The sequence below is a fragment of the Camelus bactrianus genome, chromosome 26 (assembly GCF_048773025.1).
Source record: "Camelus bactrianus isolate YW-2024 breed Bactrian camel chromosome 26, ASM4877302v1, whole genome shotgun sequence".
NCBI lineage: Eukaryota > Metazoa > Chordata > Mammalia > Artiodactyla > Camelidae > Camelus > Camelus bactrianus.
In genome coordinates this window covers 23,728,239-23,750,060 of record NC_133564.1, presented here as the reverse complement: position 1 = coordinate 23,750,060, position 21,822 = coordinate 23,728,239, and the positions used below count along the sequence as shown (strand labels likewise).

General features: G+C 43.8%; 2 long non-coding RNA genes across 4 annotated transcripts in view; one reads left to right on the top strand and one right to left on the bottom strand.

Annotated features, from left to right (window-relative positions):
• Nucleotides 1-19,565, bottom strand: part of LOC141575109 (uncharacterized) — a 66,982-nt gene extending 47,417 nt beyond the window's left edge. Inside the window, exons 1-2 of the long non-coding RNA XR_012502463.1 lie at nt 19,492-19,565; nt 18,611-18,772 (exon numbers count right to left, since the gene is read on the bottom strand). This is a non-coding gene — a long non-coding RNA (uncharacterized LOC141575109). The remainder of the gene's footprint in view (nt 1-18,610; nt 18,773-19,491) is intronic.
• The window catches only part of LOC141575108 (uncharacterized), a 28,170-nt gene continuing 17,882 nt past the window's right edge, over nt 11,535-21,822 (top strand). For all 3 annotated transcript variants that reach the window (XR_012502462.1, XR_012502460.1, XR_012502461.1), the window contains exon 1: nt 11,535-11,746. This is a non-coding gene — a long non-coding RNA (uncharacterized LOC141575108). The remainder of the gene's footprint in view (nt 11,747-21,822) is intronic.

Genomic DNA, 21,822 nt, shown 5'->3' with positions numbered 1-21,822 from the left:
TCTTTGCAGTTTTCCTGCTGTGCCCTTGACACAATTAAACAGTCTCAATTTCCTGAAATCCAATAATGGGCGAGAATGAGCTACTGTAAAAATGAACAACAGCCACGCTGCATCTTTACGTCTTTCTCCTTTCACCTGCGCAGCCCACAAATGTAAGCTAACATGATTAAGCAGGAATACAGTGGATCTCTTCATCATTACAGAAAAGCAGCGCCCTAAGAGGAGTAAATTATGATACCTGTTTAACTGCATTAAAATTACTACCTAATTACAGACAGTGATTAAGTAACAGGCCATAAGCAACAGAAACCAAAGGAAGAATTTCAGGAGTTATCTGCACCAAAGGTCTCAATTTGGCCAGGACTCCAAGTGTAGAGCCTTCATTTGGAGATACCAGGATTGGCTGCACATGGTAAAGGACTGAGAGCTCAGAGAGCCTTCTAGCATTAGTCCAGGACCAAAGGGTGGAAGACTGCTGCCCTCTGAGGAATTACCTGGGTCATCCCCCACAAACGAGGTAGGCTGACAGCCCACACATCAAACAGTTTGCAGCCGCAGGATTCAAAATGCTGAGCCAAGCTCCTGAAAATGCTGCACTGTGGGGCGGAGAGCAGATTTTCTCCCCGGAGAGCTTATTTTCCCTTAGAGCAGGCATCCTCTGCGCTGTCCTTTGGGAAAAGAGCTGTCGTCAAAATTTTGCTACGGGAAGAATTGTGCAGATTTTATTACACTACAAATTGTTACATGCCACCCTCCAGTAAGAATTTATTACAGCTCTTCTGCAGGATGGAGGAGTTCAAGATATGGGATAACTTGGGGGGTGGGGGCTATGGGGCTATATTTGCTGAACCTCTGCTTTCCCAGGACTGCAGTGGTGGGGAGCGTAGAGACTGGATGAGGCTTTCAGCTGTGCTGATGGCAGATGTGGAAAAGGGGGCCAGCGGACCTAGCCTGATACCTGGAGGATAAACAGGAGACCACAAGCCGGCGGCATGGTGGAGATACAGCTTTCCATGTGCCAGCTGCTGTGTTAACAGGTTTTTTACTACAACTACTACCACTACCACCGATAGGAACAGTAACATACCAGTACCTACGATCATCTGGTATAATCCCCACAAGAAGCCCATGAGGTTCATATGATAATCTCTATTACACAGAAGTTTAGGGAATTAAGTCTCTTGGTCGAGGTCATGTGGTTTGATTCCAAAGATTGTGCTCTTAACTCCTGTTCTCCATGCCTAATGTTTTCAGTGCGTGATGGCACTTAAGACTCATAATAGCTCTGTATGGTGGGTGGTGTTACACCACCATGCCTCCATTTTATAGATGAATAAACAGAGGTCTAGAGAGCTTAAATGAGGCCCTGCCTGGAGGAACACTTTGTAAGGGACGACTCCAGGACTCATGCCCAGATCTACCTGATGCTAAAGCCTGCCCCTCGAGGCTGGGCGGGTGGTGACCTTCAGGGTAACAGCAAACATTGGCTAAGAACCATGAGGGTCAGACTCTGACACAGGGTCTTGCCTCATGCCACCTCAGCCTGGAGCTAGTATCACCCAGTGCTGGCTGTAGTTGTGCAGATAGGACCATCCCATACCCATAGCCAGAGTATGCACTCAGACAGAACAGAATTGAGTGGCAAAATGCATGGCTCAGATAATAACGAGTGGTCAGGGAAAGACAAGAAATCAGTGTGAGCCAGAGTGGTTGTGGAAGGTCTCCTGGAGGAAGGGGATTTGAGATGTGTAGAAAATACATGGTGGTATTTGGAGCAGCAAAGAATTATTTAATATGCACCTTTTAACCCAATGCCTCCAAATGTTCTCAATGTGCTAGGGGGCCTGAAGATATATGAAATACATTTTCTAGTCTTAAATGGCTTAGAGTCTGGTTAGAGCAATAGAACACAGAGGAAATGACAGTGATCAATACTAGCCAATATCCAATTAAGGGCTAAATTATGTTCCATTATCTCCAAGTAGTATAGAGTTTCAGAGGATGAGAGATCAGCATGGGGACAGAAGGTTAAGTAAGGCTTCCTGTAGGAGGTGGGACTTGAGCTGTGCCTTCAAGGATGCAGAGGTCGGATGCAGAGTATTACATGAGTAAATGTACGGAATGGGGAGAAAACATGGTGTGTTCATGGGCTGGTGAGCAACGAAGCATTTGGGGATGCTGGCCAGCTTCAGTAGCATCTCCATATTTGGGGGCTGGGATAAACCATGTGTCTCAAAGTAACCCAAATAATTTGGAATTGAGGTTGCTACCTTATAAGTTAAACTATTAAACTTGCATGGGGCAGATCAAAGCAAGAGGTATAAAATCATCTAAAAGAGACTTCCCCAAGCTCTGCAGGACACAGTAACAATGGGGACTTATCTATTTCTCCATCTCTAAAGAAGGAATATGGCCCTCAGAAAAAGGGCTAGTCGACCCCAGAGCTCAGAACATCAGGGGTGACTGTCCACCCTGCCTATCACAGCACTGTCCAGGGAGAATGTGTCCCAATCCAGGTTGTCCACTCTGAGTGGCTGGTGTATTTCTCTCTTTTTCAAAAAATTGAAGTATAGTTGCTGTACAATATTACATAAAGTTACAAGTGTACAACATAGTGATTCAAAATTTTTAAAACTTATTTATAGGTATTATAAAATATTGACTATATTCCCCATGTTGTGTGCTTCTCATTTTTAATCACAGCAGCCTCTGTGAATGTGGCTAAAGTGATTCCTTCCCTGAGGGATGCCTCTATTCCCCTCATAAATGAAGTGGCCAATTCTCTGAAACAGATAATCCAGCCCAGACTGTGGCAAACTTGCCCCATAAGTCCTTTCGGTGGGGACATTCTTGTCTCTGCATGACCCCAAGGCTGTCGCATGTCTCTCTGGTTGGGCATTGCACAACTCCAGGGGTGTCATCACCCACACCCCTGCACAAGTGCCCCAGGCAACCCTGTGTGACCCCCATTTAAACTTTAATACATATATTCGGAAAGTCCCCAGCAATTCTCATTGCTAGAGCGCTAGGAGGGCTAAGTCTGAGCTCCTTTCTGGGCCCCCTTGGTCTCTGGCAACTGAGTGAGTGCAGTCACTGGCTTCAGGAACCACACATTAATGGAGCATGAATTCTCCTTTACCACCATCCTGGGGGGAAATACTCGGCATTCACCTCCTATCTCTAACAGAGCCCCAGGTTCTGGCAACTGTCAGAAACTCATCAGTGTCTCCAACCTTGCACACGAGAAAGACAAGATTGTGGGGTCAGCTCCTGTAGATACTTGAAAATTCCAGGCTGTGCTCATCTGACCTGACATTGACCTGATTGTGAAGACAGTCTTGTTTCCTTGGTGGTTAGTTTCCTGCCAGAAGCAGCTTTTGTTTTATAAAATGACTGGCTAAACCTGTTGGGCAAAGCTGGGCTCTCCGTGTCAAGGTTGAGGCAAATGACTCAAGGAATCTCGAATGGAAAGGAGGACAGGCCTGACAAAGACAGCTGCTAGGAGAGTAGACCTTAAAAGTTCTCATCACGAGAAAAAACTGTAACACTTTGAGGTGATAGATGTTAACTAGACTTATGTGGTAATCATTTTTAATATACACATATATCAAATCAGTATGTTGTACACCTGAAATTAATACAATGTTATATGTCAATTGTTTCTCAATAAAACTGGAAAAAAAATTTCCTGGGGTGGGGAATAGCCCAGTAGCAGAGCACATGCTTAGCATGCAGAAGGTCCTAGGTTCAATCCCCAGGACCTCAATTAAAAAAAAAAAATTCCTCACTAATCCCTTTAAGATAGGTGTTTCCGTAGCATCTATTCTCCATAATCTCCTTTAGTAACTGCACTCAATCCTGTAATCTTAATCATCTGGATGTTCTGTGGCAAGATTATGTTTAATTTCATATTAAACTTAACTGATGCCTTGCTCCTTCTTTTAAAATGCTTGTGACATTACAAATCTTTTTAAAATATGTTGAAGGAATTTAGGCTTTCCTTGCAGAACCACTGCAGTGGGATCAATCTGAGACAGGACCAGGCTAATGGGATAGGGTTGAATATTTAGAAGCTGGTGGGGGTTGCAGCAGGAAGCCAGGTCGAGAATGCAGAGGACCAGCTCAAGGTGTTAGCCAGGGGCAAGAAGAGAAGAGATTAGAGTTGGGAAGCTTCCCATTAGGGTCTTGAGGCAAGAATAGAAGTCAGTCAGGGCAGCCAGGGATCAAAGATGACTCAAGCACCAGTTGAATCCTCTTCACGTACCAGGTTGCAGGGTGATAAAAGATCCCGGCACCTTGTTGTATAAGCACAGGAACCTGGACACAACTAAGGGCCTTACAGCTCTCAACAGAGTAATTCTGAACCTAAGAGTCCTACGTGGTAAGACCTTATATATATTTAAGATGTTAATTATTTCTGTGTGTATAGAAATGGTAGTAAAATATTAAATGATATAGAGCACCAAGAATACAGATAGGATGCAAACTAAACTTACTGGCATCCAAGTTATGGTAAGTGTGGTGTAATGATATTTAATCTTATTTTCTAGCCATCATCTTGGAGCTTGTGGTCATAGCCACGAAAATTGGGAAACCCTTTCTGCAAAGCTCCACCCAGCTCTGAAAGAATGCTGCTCTCCACAAGAAATCTTTCCATTTCTTTGTGTCATTTTGGTTTTCAGAGTATAGGTAACCTCCTTGGTTAAGTTTATTTCTAGGTATTTTATTGTTTTTGATGTAATGGAAATGTTTATGCTGGTTATAAAATTCTGGTTTTTGAGGTGAAAAAAAAGTGAATGAAGGGCCACAAATGGCAAAATATCCTTTCTATGGGTGAGTTGTATTCCATTACATATATATATATGCTGCATCTTCACTATCTATTCAACTATTGATGTGCGCTTAGGATGCTTCCATACCTTGGCAATTACAAATAATGTTGCTGTTAATAGCAGGACGCTATTTGAATTAATTCTTATTTTGTGGTTGGCTTTATTCCTTTGATAACTATGTAAGTTTAAAAAGCTAAAGTTCTAAACATTCTTAGAAACAATGCACAGTACATATACGTAAATTTTAAAATATCCGTGCAGTAAAAAAAAAAAAGGAATGAGCTATCAAGCCATGAAAGACATGGAAGAAACTTAAAAGACATATTACTAAATGAAAGAAGCCAGTCTGAAAAGGCTACAAACTGTACGATTCCAACCAAATGACATTCTGGAAAAGGCACAGCTACAGAAACAATAAAAAGACAGTGGTTTCCAGGGGTTTGGGGAGAGGGAGGAAGGAATGAATAGATGAAGCACAAGGGATTTTTAGGGCAATGAAATTATTCTGTATGATACTATAGTGGTGGCTACATGTCATTATGCATTTGTCAAAACGCATAGAATGTACAACATCAGGAATGAACCCTAATGTAAACTATGGACTTTGGTTGATAATAACGTGTCTATGTTGGCTCATCGATTGTACCAAATATGCCACACTGATGAGGGATGTTGAGGATAGGGGAGTATACATGTGTGGTGGGGAAGGCTATGTGCAAACTCTGTATTTTTTGCTAAATTCTGCTGTGAATCTGAAACTGCTCTAAAAAATTAAGTATTTAAAAAAAAAAAAAGAATGTGGCTCTCTCCCTGATACAAGTAGATGAGGTCCATCTTGCACTTTTGTGTGGTTTTGGAGGGTGTACAGGATATAGAAGAGCATGTGACTTTAGGAAATGGTGTGAGTCCAGTTTATTTTGGGACTCCTGAGGCTTAAACATTAACCAGAGTAAAATAAACATGTATGTGGAAACTATCTGTGAGTTGCTTTCTAACCACTGTTTCCATCTCTTTCTCTCTGCCCTTTAATACAGTTGAAATATCTCAGTTTGAGCTAGAAAATAAGTCTGCATTTGTCAGTGAAATCCAGTTGTTTGGCTATGATGGTGTTCATAAATCCCCTGAATTCAGTCCTCTGGAATTTTCCCAGATTGAAATCAAAAACTCACACTCCTGCCTGGCTTTGAAATTCCAAGTCAGCAGTATCTCCCATTGCACACAGCCTGTATGTGACACTTTGGGGGAAGGTTATCAACAATATAAGGACTGTGTGAGTACTCAAGCCTTATCTAATCAGGTTTTCTTGACACTTGTTTTACTGAGTTCAAATCCCACCAGCTTATCAAGTGACTGGACTGTTTAGTGAGCTGTAAGAAAAGAGCTTCCTTACAAATGCTTGCCCTAGTTTTAAACCCATTCTCCTGCAAGTTGGAGGAATTTTGTCTCACAGCTTGGGCTACATCCTTCCTGGCTGAACACTGACTTGGAAACCTGAGCCCTATTCCTGTCTCTCTAGTTTTAGGGAAAACTGCTGAATGGAGTAAATATTTGGACAAGAGATTCTTAAGGTCCTTTCCAATTCTTGGTGCTGTGGATTTTAAAATCCAATGGCCACTGCATTTGGCACAATTCCTCCCTGCTCCCTACAAAACAGGCATTCAATAAATAGTTATGGAATAAATGAATGAGTGAAAAAATGAAAGGATGAATAAATGAACAGATGGACAGAACTGTCAAGTGACTAAGGTCCCAAAGATAAATACTGTATGATTCCATTTATATGAAATATGTAGAATAGGCAAATTCATAGAGACAGAAAGTAGAACAGAGGTTACCAGGGGCTGAGGAGAGGAGAGAAGGGGGAATTATTATTTAATGGGTACAGGGTCTCAGTCTGGGATGATGAAATAGTTCTGGAAATGGATAATGGTGGTGGTAGTACAACACTGTGAATGTATTTAATACCCTTGAATTGTACACTTAAACATGGCTACAGTGGTAAATTTTATGTGTGCATGTTTTAGTGCAACAAAAAAAATAGAAAAACAAAACAAACAAAAAGGGGAATCTGAAAGACTAGAGGTAGAAGAAGGTAAATCAGGCCTCAAAATCCTGCTAACTACAGAAGCTAGCATTTTATAGTGCTTGCAGCTCACAGATGCTCCTGTAAGTCACTATCTCGATCCTTGCAATATTTTTGCCTAGGATTATTATCCCATTTCACTGACAAATAAATTAAGGCTCAAAGATGTTGACTCACCCAACATCGTATCATCACCCAGTAGCAGAGCTATGATTTGAACACCTGTCTTCATACTCAAAATGCTGTGCTCGTCCCGATTCCCTGCAGCTGCCTGTCTAAAGTGGTCACCACGCAGGCTGCAGGAACGCAGCCCACAAGTAGGACCAGCGAGGATGGCTGATGAGGCGGTAAGGGGTGCTGACCCAGGGGACAGCAGCCTGGCCTACCCTCCCCAACTGGCCTCACTCTCACCCTCCCCTGAAAGAGGAAGAAGGTCACAAAGCCTACAGCTGGGTCGATGGCATTGAATTGCGTTTGCTTTGAATATATATCTTGACTATAAAATAAACATAACCCCCAACCCCACCCCCTCCTTAAAGCTTATGTATTCAGGGATTTCTTCAAGGCACTAACATCAATTATAGTCTTCTGCATATCCAAATCCAGCACTTCTGCTACAGCCCCCAGGCCATCTCTCAAGACAACTTTTCTATTGTTTGACATTTGAATCCAGCATCCTTGGAGTGAAATCAAGTACCAAGAGGAGTTCCCCCCACCTGGTGAAATTCATGCATCTCATTTTTACTTTGTATGTGAGGTTAATCTCTTTTGGGCCCCATTTAACAAAGAGACAGACATATATCTCCCGATTTTATGGTTGCAGAAGTTACTCCATCAAACCATTCGCTGGCTTTTTCTGAGGAAATTGATCCATCTGTGTAATTCAACTAGACCAGGCTCCTGCCAAAGCCAGGCAAGCTCAGCTCTGCCTGTTGCTATCCATAGCAGCTTGAAAGATGGCAAAGACAGCTCCTCAATTCTGATTTTCACCCCCAAGTCATTCACCCGTGGAGTTCCCGTTGTCCTTAGCATCCTTGCCAGTGGGCTGTTAATTAAACTCCCCAAATTGTTATTTATGGACAGTGGCTGCCTCAGGGTGTCAAGGGCAGGCCATGCACACCCTACTGTCCATCTGTCCCTGATTTCCAGGACTCTGTCTCTGGAACAGTGAGCCTTGGGTTTCCAGGCCTGGCATCATGCTCACCCAAACACTCGCCCAGTGCAGCTAGGGAGAGGCAGTGGCACCTAGTGGTTAGGAAGGTGGGCTCTGACGGGACTGCTGGGGTTTTCATCCTGGCTCCACCATGAACAAGTTCTGTAACACCGAGAAAGCCTCTTACCCTCAGTACCTCATCTCAGTACTTAGGTTTCCTCATCTATAAAAGGGGGATAGTAATGGTATATTCACCCCTTAAGTAGTTGAAATTAAATAGCTTCTAACCTGTAAATTACTTAAAATAGTGTTGGAAGCAGAGTAAGACCCCAGTGTAGGCTAATCTCTACTGCTCTTAGTATTATTACCATGTACCTGGGTTTACAGAGCAATTCATCATAATCCAAACCTTCAAAAATGTCCTAGCAGCACCTTGTCAACACCCACAATTGGAGTACTCGAAGGCAATCATGTCGAGTGACAATCCTCGGCCTTCCCTAAATCCTTGTAAACCTTCAGAGGCTGTTGCAGCCTGGAAGTCAAAGATTAGGCATCCCCAACTGCTGGAGCTGTTGAGTCACTTACTCCCACACTTAGCCCCACAGAAGGACAGCTTTGGGACTATGAGGAGCAAACAGTTTGGGAACTCCCAGTGAGAGAAATTTCTAGAGAAATCACAATATTTTTCACACAGGAACTTATGAGTTAAAATGCTGATGGCAACACAAATATAGGTGAACTTCAGTTTAAGAAAACCCAATTAAAAAAACCAACCAAACCTGGACTTTGGAAGTGGATGTTAAGAGTAAACTGAATAAAGTCCAGGTCTCAGGAATGCCCCCCGGCCCTGTCTAGGTGATCTTGAGCAAATCACTTCACCCATGTGGGCTTCAAGTTTCCCTTTAGACCTGCAAGATACATTTCAGCTCTCTCCTTAATTCTAGCAGCATCTATTTGCATTCTGAAGGGTGTCTTGATTTATTTATCAGTGCCCTGCTATCTGTTATCCTAAAGTACATTCAGCATCACTTCTCAAGACACTCACGGCTCATCTGAGAGGTAAGTCAAAGGAGGGCAGGAGAAAGGGAGGCACTTTTTGCTCCATCACCCAGAGCTTTAGACTTTCAAACACTGGGGAGGTAGGGCAGCTTTATTTCGCTCTAAGAACATGTCTGATGCTGGGCATCATCACGCTACTAAAGCCAGGAAGTCCTGTGTTGGGGACACTTTAGGTGGCACCAGCAACCTCCTCTGGCACAGGAATTTGCTGATATGAAAATCACGTTTCTGATACTGTGAGCAGATCAGCACTTGTGTCTGTCAGTTTTCCAAAAGCCACTGTTAAGGAGAGCTCGACTTTTGCTTGCTAACAAGGATCTAAATAACTTGAACACATTTTTCAAGATGTTCTGCCTTTTAGGAATATCCAGCAGATAGTAAATATCATTAAAATTAATTGTGCCAAACACACTCTCACAATTTAAACTGAATTGTCAGAAATGCATAATAAAAGATTAAAATGATGTGTCACACAAGGAATAAATTTAACCTGATTATTTGACTCAAGATTAAATTAAAGACTGTACATACTTACTTTTTAATATGTCTTACATTGTTATATGACTTCCCTTAGAGACATTTATATCTAGGATGTATTTCTTTAAAGCAGGTAATGTAAATTTGCTATCTCTAGTGTCTTTTGTATTGCCAAAGCAAGCAATATTTCTTCCATATAACTCTGTTTTCTGGTGATGATAGTTGATATATTTTAGTTTTTCTAACCTTTGCTCTGTCTCTGATTCATATGGAGAACAATCTGTTTCCACACTGTTTCACTCTCTTTAATTTTGGGTCACTCCATTGGCCACAGAAGCAAATGCTAAAGATATTGATCCTCACTGCCCTGGTCTATCACCGTCTAAAGTAGAATGGCCGGATAAAACAAAGCACTGGGTGCCTTGTATTTTCATTTGCTAAGTCTGGCAAACCTCTACCAGAGCCCTTCTATCGTTCTGAGACCTCCACCTCTGCCCAGTCCTCCCTCCCTCTCTTCATCCTCAACTTTCCTGGAGTCCCATACCCTCTGCATTCTTGCTCACCTCCTTGCCTCTGTGGCCCCCACCCACACTTACCCAGCCTGAAGTGCAGAACTTGTGGACAGGGTGCCCCTCACTGTAGGGCCCCAATTCCAGCCTTGGATGGCTAAGCTTTCCTCTCATTCCTTGGGTCCAGTCTCTTGCCAAATATTTCTCATGTCTGTCTATGTCCATGTGCTCAGCTCTTTCCTAAGGATGGCAAGAGGAATTCACCCTGATTCTTAGCATATTTTATTCATGATGTGGGTGATCAAAGCATATGAATGAAACAAAGGAGAGCAGATTAAAAGGCCATAACTCTGGGGGTGGGTTCCTAATGTATAGGAACTTCTTAACATGAAGATCATACTTCCAAGACTGCAAACAAATCATTCTCTGTCTACAGACCATCTAGGGATATGGCTTCTGCTTTCTTATTACTGAGTAACCATTTCATTAAATGAGCTGGGCAAGCAGAAAACAATTATATAATTTTTTTCTGTGCTAAGCTGAATGCTTCTTCTTTGCTCTTGGATGAAATCTCAGGCAGGTCCTATGGAATTAACAAATAGCCTCATTTTTTGGATAATAAAAATGCCCAGTTCAATCCAGAATTCAAATTTGTCATACAATTTAGACTCCTCTCTTCCTGCCAGGTTGCACCTGATACAAGATGAGGAGCTGGCGGTAATGTAGGAGCCAGTTGGCTTCATCACTATTTAAACTCGATTCAAGCTCTCCCAGAACTGGAGAAGAGTGAAGGAAAGGGCAGGAGCAAGAAAGGGTTCACTTGGCTGTGACCATGGCAATCTGGTGGCAGGCTGCTTCTTTCTCCTCTGTAGCACTGTCACGGGTTCTTTGGGGGTCTTCCCTTGGTGCTTCGCCTAATACCATGGTGGTCTCCAACGTGTAGTTAACTTTTTTTTCTTTTTTTAATGGAGGTACTGGGGATTGAACCCAGGACCTAATGCATGCTAAGCATGTGCTCTACCACTGAGCTATACCCACCCCTGCAGCTCTTTTAAAGAAGCCCAAATTGTAACCAGCTGGCCACTCACCCCCTGTTCCCATAGCCCCTGGTACACCCATAGGTCAGGGTATCTTCCCTCCCAAGCCCTCTTTACTCTTCTCCCTGGCAGCAACAGCTGCAATCACATCTTCTCTTTGGACTTACAGATGGAGACCAGCTACCAGTCTGCACTCACCCAATTCTGGGCCTCACGGGTAAAGCTCTGTCTGAGTGGTTTCTAAAGTCTCTCTCGCTTTGCTTAAGAGGAGGGGAAATATCCACTCCCTTCCTCCCAAGCAGGGTGGGTGGGGTGGGGGCAGGAGTGGTGGGAATGCTCAGCTTCTGCCAACTCTCTTCAAACTAATCCTTGCTGCTGGCGGCTTCAACCTCCTAATAAATTCCTAGCTTCCTTTTTTAAACTCTTGAGATGGGTAACGGAACAGGTTTTGGACCACCCCTGTGCCAGCCCTACACGGATGACCTAACACCCTCTTACGGTAGTTCTCAGCTTTGGGGCCTCATCCAAATTTCCATACCGGAGGAGTATCAAGTGCATACCCCATTACAGTTACTACTTAGGAAACCGTCATAAAGGTAAGAGTGCACTGAAAAGTCATTTTTTGTTAGAGAGTGTCTAGAGATCAAATTGTGCTAAATGTTGACTTGTTTTCACTCCTGAATTTATTTCTCAGGAGAGCAAGGAAGCAACACAAGAACTAGTGCTCTGAACTTAGTACGCATGTTTTGAAGGGAACGCCAGGCATAATTAGATGTGCTCCTTATATTTTTAGAAAGGAGATTTCAAAGGGGGAAGTGCGTATTTCAAATGTAGCCATGGTGAGATACATGGCTCACCGTGGAGTTATAACGTGACCGTAGTGTGGCTGCAGTCAAGTCAGGTGCTAGAAGGACACGACCATGAGCTAGGAGGAGAAGACCAGGCCCAGAGACTCATGCAAAGGAGTAGCCTGAACCTGGAAGGCAAGTGGAAGGAGAGTGAAAGGCCTGCATGAGCTGAAGCTTGTGACACAGTGAGGACAGCACAAGCTTCTGTGTTTAATGCAAATATCTCCACTATGTATGTGCTAGGCTCTGTGGAGGGGAAGAGTCAACGGTACTTGTATTTGAACTAGCTTGATCACCATGATAACTACACTATGATTAGCCCCATTTTACAGGTGGGGAAACGAATGGGCAGCTCATTAAGGACTCAAACCCAGGCACCTTGGCTGCTGAGACTGTGCCCTGAAGCCCCACCCACTGCCTCCACTTTGAGCTCCATGCGAGCTCTGATCCTTTCAGGGTGGATTACATTCTGCTCCCATTGTAATCCCAGCATTTAGTTCGATGCCTGGCAAGCGACATACACTCCAGGTTTGTTGAATTGAATGGAAGAGTAACAGAGAGAACAAGACCCCTCCTGTGTCCTATTTTTGCCAAAGTTTCCAAACCAGGGATGAGGGGTGATAAGTACAGTCCACGTTCTAAAGGGAGGGGTGGACCACATCCATTCTGAACTTAGACAAAGGAGGCCAAGCGACCCAGCAACCTCCAATGTGATGAGGAGGCTTGTGGCTCTTACGGGAGAAGAAAGATTTCCAGAGACCAGAGACCCTTGTGGCTTCCCTGCCTCCCTCCAGCCAACAGCCCACTGCCTCCTGGGATAAGTGAAGAGGGACCTTAAAGAACCACTGGTGGAGATTTGAATCGTTTTCAGGAAGGGGGACTGACACACCATTCGCTGGCTGACCCACCCAGACTCTCAGGCTTTCCCCTTGCTGTGGCTGGACAGGAACAGGAGGGTTTCTGGGAAAGCTTGAAATGTAGCCCTTGGGTTTGCTAGTCATGAGATTTGGGGCCTGACTCTCCACCGAGGCTGGCTGAAGTCCCCACTGGGAGAGCGGGGAGGGCAGAGGGAGGAAAGCCGGCAAGTCCCCAGTTTGGAAAAGACCACAGCCAAGAGGGCTGCCAGCTTGGGGGAAGGGAGCCGAATAGCAAAGTGCAGGGGGGAAGAGTTGAGGGGCCTCCGAGGAGGGCATCTCCAAGTGCATTGCCCCTGCTGGAGACTGGTGTCCTTGTGCAGAATCGACGTGCCTGAGTCTGGAAGACTGTGTGTTGCAAGTGAAGGTCAGGTGATGATGGAGGGCAGGTTCACATAACAAACCTACAAAAGGATCCCAGAGGAATTTTCCAATATGTGCACGGCAGCAATGAGAGGGAATGTTCTACAGCACAAGGCCCCTTCTCTGCCCCGGCACTGGCCCCAGGGGGACCAGAAGCAGCAGAGAGAGCAGGGGAGGGGCAGAAAGAAGGAGTAGGTCTGACGGGAGCTGAGGTGGGGGGTGAGGGAGAAGGGAGAAGCTTCTGTTGGATGAAGGAGTTAAGTTTTGATTTGGATGATACTGGACTTTCTGAGCCTTGAAAGTGACCAGAACATCGAAGACAAACACCAAGCCATTGGGGTAGGAGAGCTGACTGGATGGGTTTGAGGGCGGCTGTGGAGAGGGAAACACAAAGCTCTTTCCTGATTTCTTTCCAGCCTGTTCAGGAACCAGTCACACAAGGAAGTGGTGGCAGGGGTGGAATTCTAACAAATAACACCGCGTTTCCCTGATCCTAAGACAGACTTACATTTCTGATATCCAATCCCTTGTAAATCCAAGTGCATATCTCGTACTTTTTTTCCCTGAAAAACTTTTTTGAATTGATGCTGTCTTCAAATATCCTGCATCTTAGGATTGAGAATATTTTGTATTGATAGAGCTGTTTTGAGGTTTTATAGGTTTTTCAGTTGAGTGATGGCAAGTTGAATGTCACCCTCTGATCTTCCCACTCTAGGAAGCTGTGTTGTCCAGCCTGGGTGGGTGTGGGTGTGGGAGCGTCAGGACAGGAGTGAACAGTGGTTGGCCTGAGGCTGTCGGCAGAAAGCACAGGGAGCTCCCAGCCATGTTCCTGGCAAAAGCTGTCAAGGGAACCACAGGACAACCTAAGGTCTGCAGTCCAAAGGGTGAGGTGGGGGCAAAAATCTGATCTGCAATAAAAGGTTGGCCGCATGAGATTGTGAGAGTAAGTGAGTCTGGAGAAGTTTTTAAAGGAATGAAACCTTAAAATTAAAAACTGAGGGGCATCTATTCATCTGCTGATGGATACCTAGGTTGTTTCCACGTCTTGGCTATTGTGAATAATGCTGCCATATACAGTGGGGTGCAAATATCTCTTTGGGATAGTGATTTCATTTCCTTTGGATCAATACCCAGGAGTGGAATTGCTGGATCATATGGTAGTTCTATTTTTAGTTTTCTGAGGAACCTCCATACTGATTTCCACAGCAGGTGCACCAACTTACGTTCTCACCAACACTGCACAGGGTTCCCATTTCTCTACGTCCTCATCAACACTCATTATCTATGTGAGGTGACTGATGTTAACTAAACTTATTGTGGTAATCATGTTGCAACAATATATACATATATCGTATCATTATGTTTTACACCTTGTAATGTAACATTTATGTCAATTATATCTCAATAAAACTGGGAAAAAATAAGCTATGGCAATAAAAAAATTTTTTAAAGGGTAGTAAGTACCTTTGATTGAATTCATGGACAGAAAGACAACTTAAGAAGACCAAGATGGTATAGATAGTCACAGCTACATAAAATTAACCTAAGAAAGAATTAAATCAAACACTATAAAGTAGGGTTGAGCTACCTGTCCAAAGTGACAACAACTAATAAACAACAGAACTAATTATCTCCAATGTTTCTTCAATTTTATCTCTTAATGGGAAAAGTCTTCAAAGTGAAAAAAAGTGAAACAAAAATGCATCAAAGGAAAATAAAGCTCAGGTTGGTAAAGGAATCTTAAGAAAACACTTAGCTCTAGATCAGAAACACCGAGTTCCTACACAACCACTCTTCTCACTGGGGCCAATGACTGGCACTGTTACAGTGTGATGACACCATTTTCCGCTGAGCCTGGACAAGGTTTAAGAATCCTGCCAGCACGATGCCTCAGGCATCACCACCAACTGAGCTTGTCTGCCCCCATGCAGCTGCCTCTTTCCATTAGTTTCCCCCTTCCCAGTCCAGATGGGATCTCACAGTCTGGAAAGAACTTAGAGGTGGATCCCAGAACCCTGGTCATCATTATAAGGTGTCCTTTGGGGAACAGGATCTTCCAAATTTCAAAAAGGTGAACTTCCAAAGTGAGAGCAGGAGAATTGCTGTTTCCTGACACAATTAAACCATTGAAACTTCAACAGAAGAACTGAGGCTTCTTAGAAAATAAAGATTTAAGAGTTCACAAAAGCAGTCGTGCAATACTAACCTCATTATTTTTCATAGTACATAAGGGGAATCAGAGACAGAGTAAAGCATTTGATAAGTTCCTTAAAACAGATAGAAATATATTAATTGAATAAAATATGGTTTGGTAAATTCATACATGATTAAAAACCTGTACTGAAAGAGAATAAGCAGTTCTATGAGAGGATATTAATAAATCATTGTCAAAAGAGGAGGAGCACTTTATTATTTATTAAGGATTGATTTATTTTACTGCTTTTATTGCAGTCAAAATTCTTATTAATAATTTGAAGCAATAGAAAAAATCTTTTGGTGGAATGATCTAACATTTTCAGACGAGACTATGGTTATTTGGGTAAATGACATATGTATGGTCTTTATTTCTGAGTAAGGATAATTAAGCCCCTTGTTTATAGAGAACAATGGTTTTATTTTTAACAGCATTTAAATTTATACCCGAAATAGTTTTTGGGTGATGGGAGCTGGGACTTCCATGCTGGGGATGCAACCTTTAACTATCCCAGGTCCTTTGGTGGTAAATTATAGATGCTGTTTCATAGTCGTAACATTTTTATGAACTTTAACATATCATCTAATCAACCTTGGTGTCAATTTTGGTTGTTTCTTGAGTTCTTTCAATACATCTAAGTCATGGCATTTGGACTTTTTGCCTCCCTTACCTTCTGTCCTCTGAACATGGTCTAAGTTTATCAATGTCCCTCTTAAGATGTGACAGTTGTTTATCAACTCCAATACTCCAGGTAAGGTTTAATCACCTAAGAGCACAGTGTAGAGATGTCCAGCCTGGATCTAGAAACCACTCTTCTATGAAAACAGTCTAATCAACTCCTCAGTATGTGCTTCAGACCTTTGGCTCTTACTGAGTTCCAAACTAAAGCTCTCACATCCACTTCATTTGAACTGCTGTTGAAACAAATATCCTCCCTCTTGTCCCTGTTGATTTATTTGAAACTGAATACATGGCTCTACATTCATTCCTGATATATTCTAACTTATCGATTAATACATAGGTTAACAGTTTTAAAAAATGTAAATGTATCATCAGTGTATTTATCTAGCACGAATCATTCGCATTCATTCAACAAGAACTTGAGTGACTCCGAGACTCTGGGCATGGCATAAGCAACGAATATTTATGTCCTGAGTTCCAAATATGTATGACCTACCACAGAACCCGTATCTTTTAGAAGAAATAATCAAGGAATTCTAGACTGAGGGAACATATTCCATACTTGCAGCAGATTTCTCTCCAAGCATCACTTTGTCAGGGGAGCACTGTCCCGAAACAGACCACTGAGCCTATCCTGGGGCTCTGCTCCCTAGCTCCCAACCCTGCTTACTGCAGATAAAGATTAGATTCACATTTTTCTTAATAATTTAAACAAGCGTTTCAGTTCTCTCAATCCCCAGAAACTGAATCTTCACATGACCTTGGTCATATCAGATTTCCTGGATGTACATGTCAGCTCTCATCCCTTTGATGTTGGTGGCTTGAACTTTGGCCCTTCCATTAATTCTATCACTTGAATTAGTACATAGGAACAGTCAGACATTACTTGGTGGGCATGGTCACAAGAGTAAATTTCTTAGAGTGAGGAGAACTGGTTTTTCCTCAAAGTAGCTGTGTGATAGAGAGAAAGTCATGCTACCTCTCTGAGCCTTGACTTCTTTCTTTGCCAATAGAGGGGCTGGACTTACAGCTCAGTGTCACGGCTACAGGATTAGTAGAAAAACTGTGATTTTTTCTTATACATTAGGGATGTTAAAGTGCTTGGAAGGGGGTTGAGACCCTCCTCAGCAGGATGGTAATACTTTGACTTTGCAGATAAGGACAAGGAAGGGAAACCTTGGCAGAAGTGCTCTACTGGCTAAAATGAAGCTCCTGGGTTTATACAGACCTTACCACAAGGATGGTCTGCGCACTCAGCTTTGAATAATTCATTTTGAAAACTGTGGCCCCTTTCAAAGAAGTTTTCTCTTGAAGAAGACAAGAGGAGGCAGAAAGAGAGATACTTTATTTGTGTGTGTGTGTGTGTGTGTGTGTGTACACATGTATCGAAAACCGAGTACAGTAGAACAAATAGTTGCAAAGAGAAACCCCTGTAACCACTGGGAGACCCTTTTGAAATTGCTCAAAATGCTCAGACTGAAAGTCCAGCACCAAAGAGAACTCACTGATTCCAGAATGTCAGCTCATGAGACCTGAGAGCCTAGGGCCTCCGTTCAACTGATTTTTCTCCAAGCCTGGAAAGGGTAAATGGCCACCTGTGTGCTGGGTGGTCCTGCTTTCCCCTGGCTCCAAAGAAGCAAAGTGCATAACTCTCTGGAACTTGTGAAACTGGGGTGCACGTCTTTGGGGCTTTCTCATCTGCCTCTCAACACCCCCTCCAGGTGCCCCTATCAGCCACCTAGTTGTCTTCCTTACTTTAAGGACAAGAATCCAGGCTACCTTCACCAACCCCACCACAACTCAATCCCAAGTAAACGGTAAGTGAAATTTCACTGATAACAGTTTACAGACCGACTGCTGGAAACACCCTGCCAGGTCCCAGGGAAAGAAGCTATGAAGTCGGAGCAACAAGAAGCAGAGGGGAGTACGTCCCTCTGCTCCACCCTGGGAGTGACCACAAAGTCCCTTCAGAGCACTGACCTTCCAGCTCAGCTCCCCTGTAGTAACCTGCCCTACTCCCTTCCTCCTTGGAGCAGGTCTATCTCAGAGGCCCCCGAATTCTGTTCACCACATGAAACAACAGCTAACAAGAACATTAATCTAGTAAAACAGAACAAAACCGAAAACGTTAAGTTTGCTGCTGCTCATCACACAGAGACTGCAGTGAGTTCTTGGATAGATTTTGGTGAGCGCGGAGTGCACAGAAGACATCTCTGCTAGCACCAACCCCTACCCACAGTCGTCTTCTCTACCAATGGCAATTTAATGCCATATCTTCTAAATATCAGAATATTTAGCATGCTCTAAATTAATTTCTAAGAACCTTAAAAATACCATTGAGAAAGTAAAGGGTAACTTTCTTGCCCAGCCCATCTCAGCCAGCATTTCTCTCCTAAAGCGAAGATGGATTTGAGGAGGGTGGTGAGGTGATATTCCCTGTCCTTCCACTGTCCCCTTTACCTTGTGATTGTTGTCCTGAGATGCTTCTCCCCACTGTCCATGGCCACTGGTGATTTGAGAGCATTCAGGTTCAAAGCTTTGAAGGGCATGTCCTCTGGAGCTAGACTGCCTGGCTTCCAATCCAGCTGTGTTCAGCCCTCTCTTGTGCCTCAGTCCTCTCATCTGCAAGACAGAAATAATAACAGACTATCCCTCATGGACTTAAACACCTAAAGACCTGTAATGCCCTGATGGGGCGTCCCTCTTCGTCACTCCTCTGAACAGCTCTGGTTAGCACTTCTGGGACCTTCCCAATGGGTATTGGTTACAACTCATCTGATTTGACTTATCCGGTGCCCTTGACGTGGTTGACACTTCCCTCTTTCTTGAGTACCTCCTTGCTTGGCTTCCAGAGTATCTGTTGAGTCTGGTTTTCCTTCCACTTGACTGGTTACATCTTTCTCTCAGGTCTGAGGTCCTCCTCCTTTTCTAGACACTGGAGTGCCCTGGACCTCAGTGCTGGGACTTCCATCTAACTCACCCACACTCAGTTCACCTGTCTGTCAGTTTCAAGGCCGTGTCTGCCCACTTTTATATTCTTTTCCTAGACTCCTCCCTCGAAAGTCAAACTAACACCGAAATGCCTGCCTCAAGTTCTTTACTTAAGATTGTCATGAGCATCTCAAACTTAATAATATCCCAGACTGAACTCCCCATTCCAGCTCTTCCCCTAAACAGCTCCCCCATCTCAATAAATGTCAATTCTGTCCTTGAAGTTGCTCAGGACAAAATCCTTGGGACTGTCTTTGGCTTCCTACTTCCCTTCACAGACCATATCCAATCCATCAGCGAATCCTGTAGGCTCTACCTTCAGATAAAACCAGTGACTGACCACGGCTCACCTCTTCTGCTGTCACTGCCCCAGCCCACAGCCACCATCCCCTCCAGCCTGGGTTGCTACACTAGCCACTTAATTGGCCCCCCCATTTTCACCCTGATGTTTTATAGTCTATTTTTAGCACAGCAGCTGGAGGATGCTTTTAAAACAAGTCATTCCCAGGGTCAAAGCTCTCAAGTGTGTTCTCCATCCAACTCGGAGCAAAAGCCTGTGTCCTTCCAGAGCCCAGGGAGGCCCTGTGGAGCTTCTCTCCTCTGACCTCGTACGCCCCTCTCCCTCTTTTTCACATCACCCCCTCCTTCCTTGATTTTTCTCAGGTGGGCCAAGCATGCTCCCACCTCAGGGTCTCTGTACTGATGTTTCCTCTGACTGATTTTGTCATGTTTGCTCCTTCACTGCCTTCAGGTCTCTGCTCAAATGCCACCTCATCAATGAGACCTAAATATAGCAACATTTACCACGTGTACTGTCTGCTCCCCTCAACTGATTTTTTTTCTCTGTAGGACTTAATGTCACCTGATCCACTGTATGTTGTCTTGTTTATGTGTGCACTGCCTGGCAACCCTCAAGAGAATATTATCTCCATAAAGGCAGAGGCTCTGGTTGGCTCCCCAATGCAGAGCCTAGATCAGTGCCTGGCACACAAGAGGCTCTCAGTAAATATTTGTGGAATGGATGAATTAAAGCATTTAGAACAGTAGCGACACCTAGTAAGCCACTGGTAAAATTTAACATTTATTATTCAAATGTCAAAACTCCAAAATCAAGGGGGTGCTCCTTCCCTCTGCACTCTGAAAGGACAAAGACACTCCTTTTTTGGCACTACGAGTAGGGAGGAAAGGGGAAGGAAGAACTAACAGGGGTGGGAGGCCCATCCCCGAGAACCTCTCTCTCAGGAGGCCCCCGGATGGCGAGCAGGAATGAGAGGACCCTGTGTGGGGCTGCAGTTCCTCTCTTGTATGTCCAGGGAGGCTTCCACGACTCTCATCTATCCTGATTGTGGATCTCTGAATATCGGGGGACTACCAATATCCTTGGCTATTCCCAGGTGCAACACTTCCTTATTATCAGATGAAGCAACACAGAGGAAAGGAGGTAACTCTTACAATGTTAAAACTTTTTGCCCTTGGTCTTAGTGAATGAAATGCTACCATTCAGGAGATTAACTTTTAAAGCCAAACACTGTATAACTGAGATAACTGAATTCATAAAAAGTGTTAGGACTGCTCTAAGAATTTATCAGCTATTTGCTTTTTAATGTGAATTAGTTCACTCAGTGTTTTCCCTCCAAACTCCTTATTCATACCAGTCTGATCTCACAAACGGAAGTTTTGCTTGGGATGGAGGAAAGACTGAGGGAGAGAAATTCTATAGCCATGTCACCAGGGGAAAGAGCAATGGAGGCATTTTTGCGAATATATGGGCCTCAGAATGATAGAGTGAAACAGACAGGAGGGTAGAAGCATGGGGGTGAGGGTGGGATCAAATGTAAATTTCTTCCAAATGAAAACCAGACAGCTTCCATATTGACTGAACTCATTGTGTGAGGCCAGGAAAACCAACTCTTATGACCCTGTTCCAGGGCAACGGTTTGATGCTAATTCAGTTGGGCAGCTGGAACCCAAGGGAAACTTCTATGTAAACGTTCCTCTAAACCTATTTTTTCTTTTCACTCCTTTGAAGGGTCTCAGTTTACAAGGCTATGTCAATACTCAAGCAATCCAACTGAAGCATCTAAGCACAGTGCTCCGTGGCCTGGGACTGGCGCTGATTTGGTTGATGCACAGGCCTGGCAGTCATTTGCCCTCCTCCTTCCTACTGGCATGGAATCTGTATTCATTTCACAGGTTTGGCCGTTGGCTCAGCCAGTGCTGGTTCTTATCTACAAGTAGCACTGCTGCCTCCTTGCCTTGACGTTGTAGCCACAGGGCTGAGTTTAGGAGGCATCTGCACCCCTCCTCAAAGATCAGGGGAGAGATCTTTCCCCTGGAGATGCACAAATAAAACTGTACACAGGAAATGAGTTTCAAGAAAATTCACCAAGGAAAACCTGAAAGTTGATCAATTACGGGCTTGCTTCTAACATTTATTTATAGATTCTCTATTCCTTGATGGGTAGTCTGTAAGACCAAAGAAACTTGAAACAAAAACGACAAATTACCAGGGCTGCTCAGAGAGCTCTGAGGCACATTTGGAATCACAGAAAACTTTAAGTCATCAACACAAACCATTACCAGTCCTTCGATGTCCTCTAATACATTTTGACCAAGTGGTCCTCTGCCTTACCCTTAAGCCACCCCTGCCATGGTGAGGAGCCCTCCCACCACTGAAGAGG